At 43.7% G+C, this 7,639-nt stretch overlaps 1 protein-coding gene across 2 annotated transcripts in view; it reads left to right on the top strand.

The window, feature by feature from the left end:
- Positions 1–2: 2 nt before the first annotated feature.
- Positions 3–7,639, top strand: part of COQ8A (coenzyme Q8A) — a 47,355-nt gene continuing 39,718 nt past the window's right edge. The window contains exon 1 of one of the 2 annotated variants that reach the window (XM_042789769.1): positions 3–100. The gene's annotated coding sequence lies outside the window, so the exon portion shown is untranslated. The remainder of the gene's footprint in view (positions 101–7,639) is intronic. The other variant, XM_042789770.1, reaches the window with a different exon arrangement.

The following is a 7,639-nucleotide window of genomic DNA, read 5'->3' as shown; positions in this document are numbered from 1 at the left end:
GGGGCGTGAGGCCGGGCCGCGGCCGGGAGTGGTCGGGGCTGTAAACAAGCGCGCGGGGCCCGGGCGGCGGGTGAGGAGCGGAGCTCAGGGGTCGTGGGGGGTGAGTGCGGCGGCGGCAGCGGCGGGGGGGGAGGCGGCTGTGCTGGTCGGTAGGCTGTGGTGGTCGGTAGGCTGTGGTGGTCGGTAGGCTGTGCTGACCCCGGCGCGCAGCCCGGGCTAGAGCCGTAGCGGCGGAGGCGAAGGGGCTGCGGGGTACCCGGTAGCGCGGCGCGGTGTGGGAATGGCTGACACGGGGAAGGCGCCCGGGCGTGGAGAGGGAACGCGGCCGCGGGCCCGCTCGCTCGCCCCTCGGCAGCGGGGGGGGGGGGGGTGTCGCTCCGCCGTGGCGGGCGCCGTTCGGCGGCGGGGGGGGGGGACGTGTGCGGGGTCCGGCGGGCAATGGCGGCGGCGGCGTGCCAGCGGCGGGGCCCGGGGGCCGGTCGGCCTTTAGCGGCTGACCCGGCGGCTCGGGGAGCGCTCGTCGCGGTGCCCGGTTGCCCCACGTGGGTCGTGTCCGATCTCGGCCCTGCGGTGCCGGGGGAAGGCGGCGGGGGCTGCCGGTGTGCCCGTGTCCCCGAGCCGCAGTGGCCAGCCCGCCCTGCCGGGGGGGGCACGGCGCTCCCCAGCCGCCGCGCAGGGTGGGAGTCCCCGGAAGGTGTTTCTGGTGGGCTGCATATGCCACCTAAAATTGCTGAGGGCGAAGGCGGGGAATCACCTTTCCCGCCTTCAGGGGTTGTGTGTCCTGCCACGGCCCTCGCGGAGGCTTTCCCTGGGCCGAGCGGCCCGCAATGCCCGGGACACTGACGTGCGTCCTGTTGAAGATGGGCGTAAAATAAATCGGTTGGCTGTCTTGAGTTTGCTTGTGGCTGAAACGGGGGGTGAGGGAAAGAAGCCGTGAGACCCCCGGCTTTGGTAAGGCGCCCGAAGAAATAATCTTGCTTTTCACAAGTCAACGGACATGTAGAGTCTTTGGAACAAAGCGAACAGGAATTAATGGGGAGACGCTTAAACAGTCACTGAACAAACGACATATAACTACAGATCTAAAAATTTGGCTCGTATAATGTTGCTTTCATAGTTACTGACCACCCTAATTTCTGCAGAACTGTATCTTGAGTATTAACACTATTCCTGGTACCCTCACATGCTCCTGTCCCACCCAGGAGGAATGTAGGTGGGGAACTTTTCTGCATTCCCCCTGTGCAATGAAAATCCAGCTTTGTGGTCAGCATTATGAAAAACAAAGAAGTTAAAAAGCCACCTTTAATAAAACTCAAGCAGACTTGTTTTGCTTAGTGTTTAGGCAAAGAAAAAGGTGAGAGGAAATAAAAGATTCTTATTTCAATAGCCTGTTGTTTTTCTAAAAAGAATTAACCTAACAATTTTTGAACTTTATTTCCTTAGCTGCTCATCTTTAAATTAGATTGCTTCACTGAACTGGGATGTATTCTTTGAACATGTGCAAAATAATTCTTAGCACTGGGTGCAGAAGGGGTACTGGTCAAGGTCAATAGTAGCTCAGTAAAAGACTTCTGAAGGGATTCAGAAATTGCTCTGAGTTAGACTGAGACCAGATCAGCATTTAAACAGAATACTGATGGTCTTGCATTTCTCTGCTGTGTAGTAAGAACTTCTGTCATATATATCATCAGAAGGAAAAGTTTAGCAGCAGTTCATGTGCTTCCCAGTCTGCTTGTTCTTCAGGATACTTAGTCCTATATTTTGTAAATACTTTTTCTTTGCTGTTAGGCAGTTATGACCTTGGTAACTTTGAATAAGATATGCTTAGAATAAACAGTTGTGACCTGCTATGCTTTGACAGTGTCTCCCTTTTAAAAATAAAGTGGTGTGATAAGTAGAAGAAAAGGTCTGAAGACGTGGAGGATTCCCTTACATGTTTACTGTCTCAGTGTTGATCACCTTGTCTCGTTGCTGTCAAGGAGAATTCTGTGCTATGCAATGCAGCTCTAGTTGTTTCATTTGTGATATTTGGTGCAGGTTAATAATAGCTCATATTGCATCCATGCAGCAAGAACAGAACTTTTTTTGGCTTCTAGTTCTCCAGTAGTCCTTTTACAGGCAAGTGGTGGTCTGTTGTTTCACGCTGTGTTTGTCAGGCTCTATTAGTTTTCTAGAAACTGAGAGGGATGAGGGACAGCAGGTTAATTCCTGTTTTTTAATTTCCCTCATGTTAAACTGGTTGACTGGTTACAGAGCTTTCTTTTTTTTGTAAGTAAAGATTGGATTGGTTTGTTTTTATTCTGTGTGTGGTTTGCTTTTTTTTTTTTTACTGTTTTAACAAGGATGCTAGGGATGACATGTATCTCATGGTCTTTTATCTTGTGTGTCAGTGTGCATGGTATAACTTGCTTGGTCCAGCTGGCTTGCTAATGCATTTCAGGGCTTGGCTTGATGCATGAATAAGCATTTCTCTTGTATCTTAAATCTGATTGTACCGATGGATGAACAGTCCATCTTAGGATGGAGGTAGTGAGTCTGAAGCAGTATTTAGATATCATATCTCCAGTGTGTATGTAGGTCTCCTGGTTTTCTCCCTCTAAAACTGTTTAAGAAAGGAGTCTGGAAGAGGAGACTTTTTGGCTTATTGAGCTGTATATTCTGGGGTGGAGCATCTGTACAAGAGCAGCTTCTCTCTCAGCTTTTTTATAAAAGTGCTGCTTGTTCTCCAAGTACATTCTTTCCTTCAGTACCTGAAGAAAAGCTATTCGCATATGGAGCCAAAATGCAAGGTAACGGTAAAGCACAGTATTTTGAGGGATGGGGTTCAGTCAGTGTCTGCTTTCCCACCCAGCAGTGAAAGCTCATTTTCTTGCCATGTGCCTATCTTTAGAATCAAAGATGCTCTCAGTGTTTTAGATTTTTAGATGCCACTTGTTTTGTTCATTTTTTCTTTCCTCTCTGTGCAGCACCCCCCCCCCCCCCCCCCCCCCCCCCCTTTACAGTAGGCTGCAAAATTAAACCAATCCTACCTGGTCACAAGAACCATTAAGAAATAACAGGATATGCAAGTTTTGACCGTTCTTTGCACAGTTGTGTTTCTGCACTTTATTTTAGTGGCTTTTGTGTTTTGTCAGTCAGTACAGCTAAATGAAGCATGTTAAATTCCCGGTTAGTATCTGAAGTGTTCTATGTGCGTCTCACAGCTTAGGAAATAACACTAGTTGCTCTGAAAAACTTAGCTGTCGATCTATGGAGTTGGCTTCTAGAAACTTTACAAATTCATTTGTCTGTTTAAACAAGTATGCGCACATATACAGAGTTAAAACGTAGGTGTGTGTTTTTTCTGGAAACTGCATAAGGCTAGCTATGCCTTTTTCTTGAAGACTGTGTAGATTCTATATGTAGAGACACAACAAAAGATGATCTGTTTGTGGTCTAGGTGGTCCTAGAACTCTTGTGTTGTGCAGGTGATAGCTTCCACTTACAAAGTTCTCTTACTATGTTTGTTTTGCCTCTGCAGTTTGTCCTGTTTTTTCTATGTAGATTAGATCTTAATGTAGTTCCTTTCATTGCTATTCATGTGTCCTTTTTAACCAGTGGCACGTCTTGGTTTTTCTGGATGTGCTGAACAAATGTACTATAAAAGGGCTTGACGTAGTGTTCTGAAATGTCACGGCTCTTCTGAATTGTGTCATTTGGGAGTATTAAATCCTCATCTTCATTTGATACGGTCAAAGTGCTCATCAAGAGAATAATCAGGACTAGGAAAGAGATAGAAGGAAGAATGACTGGGCAGTAAGTTGCAAGTGGATTAAGTGTTTCTTTTGAAGAACCCTTCTAAAATTGGTAAGCCTAGAATTTTGTACTGCACAGCAAAGCTGTGTGGAGCATGGCCATTCATAAGTCAGTCTGGGAGGTTTGAGATTTTCAGTGGCACCTGCAGAAGTTGCTTAAAACTTCGGCTCTTCTAGTTTGGAAAATTAATTTGTTTATTCTATGTTGTACAGAACATGATTTCATAAAATCTATGTGTAGAGAGCATAAATAATTGTAGATTACAGATTCTGTATCAGGTATGAGAGTGTGCAGATTAGATTTAGTAGTAAGTTAGGAGAAATATAGAGCTCATTATTATTCTTTACCTTAGTGCCAAAAGTACCTATGTGTGGTGAGTAGGAATGGACATGAATACCTTGTCTGAGGACTGTGGCAGAGCTGTATGTAATGCAGGAGCTGTAGGTTCTGATAGACCACACTCCCCTTCAGCATAGAGATCAATTTATGTCTTCTCAGAGTAGTCTTTTTTTTGCTTATAATTCTCTTCTTGCGTCCTATTTTTCCTCTTCTTAGAGGGAGGTCTTGGCTCTGCCAGAAAAGAGAGAGCTCTCATAGCTAGGATGCTGGTATGTGAGGGGGGCTATGAATAGACTAGGATGTGTTGTAAGTTACTAAATTTGAACTTAACCCTAGCTTCCAGGGCAAGGTTGGAAGTCATGGGATCTATATAGACATTTATGCCTGCAGGATCAATAGTGGGAGGCAGTAGTGTTTGACCTGCTGTTCGCGATGATAACAAAAGCGTTATGCTTACCGTGTGAGCAGAGGATGTGTGTATGTGCCCTGGAGAGACATCCATGGGGTACCTTTTACTGACCGTGTAATGCACTGACTCAAGACATAGTATGCGTGGTTCTGTCCTGGTGTACAAAAAGGATAATAAGGAAGATATCTTCTTTGGGTGTAAGAAGTCAGATGTACAGTACAGTTATAGGGTGTGTCTAGTTCTCCAGAAGCTTGTAATTAGAAAGGTTCTGGCTGGAAACCATTGCCGTGTGGATTTAATTGTTTAGATACAACTGTTAACAATATACTGTTAAGATAGTTGACAAACTGGCTATAAATCCTTGGTTTTCTTCTGTAGGGGTGGATATTTAAAGGACACTTAGGTATAGGCTGTGTGCTGTAAGGATCAGCGTACTCTGGAGAGAGCTGTGATTCTGTTCCCAACCCCATCACAGACACGTGGTGTAACTCTGGGTAGATAACTTGTTCTCTTCTCCTTACAGAACTTTGATATCAGTCTTCTTTCTTTAGCTTTTTGAGATCTATAAAGAGTGATGTGTGTTTAAATGCAAGAGGAAGAGGTGCTATTTTTCTCAAGAATTTTGTCTTAAGTAATCGTGTATTTGAGTCTAAAAGAATCTGGACTTGTTTGAGGCATAGCTTTTTATCAGTTTTCAATTAAATTGGACTTGGTGTGCTTTCAGAAAGTTAAAACCTCCAGTAAAAACAATTACAACATAACAGTGTACTTAATAAAAAAAAAAAAACCCAAAACTGCAAACTGATAAACTCCCTCATTTACACTTTATATTCTAGTTCAGAGCATGAGACCAGTGGGGAGCTCGGTTGATTCTCTGCTTAGAGCGTAATGCTGCAGAGCTGAGCATCAGGCAGGGAGTTGAGCTTTGGTGGTCTCTTCTGCTGTAACTGGTGAAAAGACTCTGAGAGTGCAGAGCTGCTCTGCAAACCTGGGGGGAGATGTTTGTAATGTTTGGGTTTTGTTTGAGGCACAATGGTTGGATTTTATCACCGTGGAGCTTTAGTGTAACCTTTGTATAAATACTGCTGGTTAGAGTGTGGGGGATTTGTCTTTCAAAGTGATGCTGTATGTTGGCAGTGACAGAAGGATGACTTGGAACTAATGAACTGTGCTTTCATGTAAACTTGCCATAAACCCAAATAAAAGTGTCAATTCAGCTTGTAGGAGTTCTGTTTCTTAAGTATATGTTTCAGATGTTGCATCTGCTGAAATATTGTATTAATCCGTGTTCTTTGTGCTCATGCTTTATTCTGATTTTAATATATTATTGTCCTTTTTGCTAGATGAAAGATCCACATGCATGGGAATTAACTTTAGTCACAATTTATCGGAATTACTCGTGATTAAAGCTACACTTGTGCCTGTAGCTTCTGAGCCATGTATAGGATGCAGTGCAATGGCTTGTTCTAAGCACTGGCATAAGCAGAAAAAACCCTTGTTTTTTCCTTGTCCTCTTATTCTTTCTCCCTTTCTTCTTGGTAACATAGATAATACAAATATAGGACATTAGGTATAAATACGACTCTGGATTGGAATATCAGCCCAATGACACAAATATTTTTGTGCTGCAAACGTAGCCTTTTTTTGGTCCCCCAACTACAAATACTTAATTCCCAGGAGTAGGCACAGAACTCATTCCTGGGGAGAGTGAGTGGGTGATAGTCTTAAAATCACAGCGACTGAGTTGGATCTACCTCAGTGTAATGGGAAACAATGTGTGTCCGGGACAGAATTTATTAGTGTGTTGTGCAAGATGTATCAGTAGAGGAAATGGCCTGTAATGAGGGAACGTGCTCTCCTGCTAGGATCTTAATTGTGAATGGAGTATTTCTAGATCCGTGGCCAGGGTAGAAAGAGGCTCTGTTAATTCCAGACATGTGGGCTGTGACTCTGCTTTTGCATGTCCTCAGACATTGTCCAGAATAGAGCCCTCAGTCCAGAGCATTCACTTTGCATTGATGTATCTGTGCCTAAAATAAAGCAGACTGTGCTTACTTTTAAAGTGTCCAAGCATTCTTTTCACTCTTACGTTCTATGTCAAGCCATTTATGGGGAAAATGGTTCGTACTGGGTTTTGAACTAGCTGTCATTTGCCAAAAATGACTGCTAAGCCTTCTGAATTTTGGTGGAAAGATGCATTTGTTTCCCAGGAAGCCCACTTTTATCAGTGCCTGTACTGCTACCATAACAATTAGAGAGTAAACAACTGCCACCTGCCCTTCAAAGATGTTTGTTTTAAACGGCATTGGCAAACTGCTGTGTGAGGCTAGTTTTAAAGCAGCTTTCAGAGACTTGATGAATTTGGTTTAAGGAGGCTTGAGTCAAAGCAACGGAGCAGGACTCAAATATAGGAGTCCTTAGTTTTGTTTTAGGTCAGATGTTTAAATATATTTCTTATAGAGTTGAAGTGGGGAGGGGGAAGAATGAAGGATAAGCAAGGTAGATCTTCAGTTTGATTTAGAGGATAATGGCAACTTTCTCCTTTTAAAATGCAGTTTGTTCTGTGCCCTGCATGATTGAAGTTTGGGTCAACTGCAACCCAACGAATGCAGCTAATGAAACTATGTCTAGGCATGGATCTGGAAATCTGGTATAAAGGGAATTGGTGGGGAGGTGTGTGATGGAACTGAAAAAGTCCAGGAGTGAAGGGATCCCATGAAAGAGTTGGTATGCCAACACACGTAAAAAGAAATGAAAAAAATCTGAAAAAGATCAATTACAGAACAACTTAATGAATAATACTTATTTTGAAGTTAATCTACTGCTGGTTTAAGGCCACAGAACAAATCTGCTGATCATATGTGGTCATATCTGTCTTGTTTGTGGTGGTTATTATTTTTATTTCATACTGTTGCCCCATTCATTCTGGTGTGGGTGGTGATAACACCGATTCTGCATTTATAGTCTTCATTTAGATACACCTAAAATAAGTAATTGTGGTAATGGATAATGGGAAGGGGAGGAAGTCATAGAGACTGTTTAAACAACACCCTTCCAAAGGAAATTTAATTATCTACTTCATTACCTGTCTAGCCT

The sequence above is a fragment of the Tyto alba genome, unplaced genomic scaffold (assembly GCF_018691265.1).
Source record: "Tyto alba isolate M040663 unplaced genomic scaffold, T.alba_DEE_v4.0 Super-Scaffold_16, whole genome shotgun sequence".
Classification (NCBI taxonomy): domain Eukaryota; kingdom Metazoa; phylum Chordata; class Aves; order Strigiformes; family Tytonidae; genus Tyto; species Tyto alba.
The sequence above is the reverse complement of the archived record's forward strand: the minus strand, read 5'-3'. Positions and strand labels throughout refer to the sequence as shown.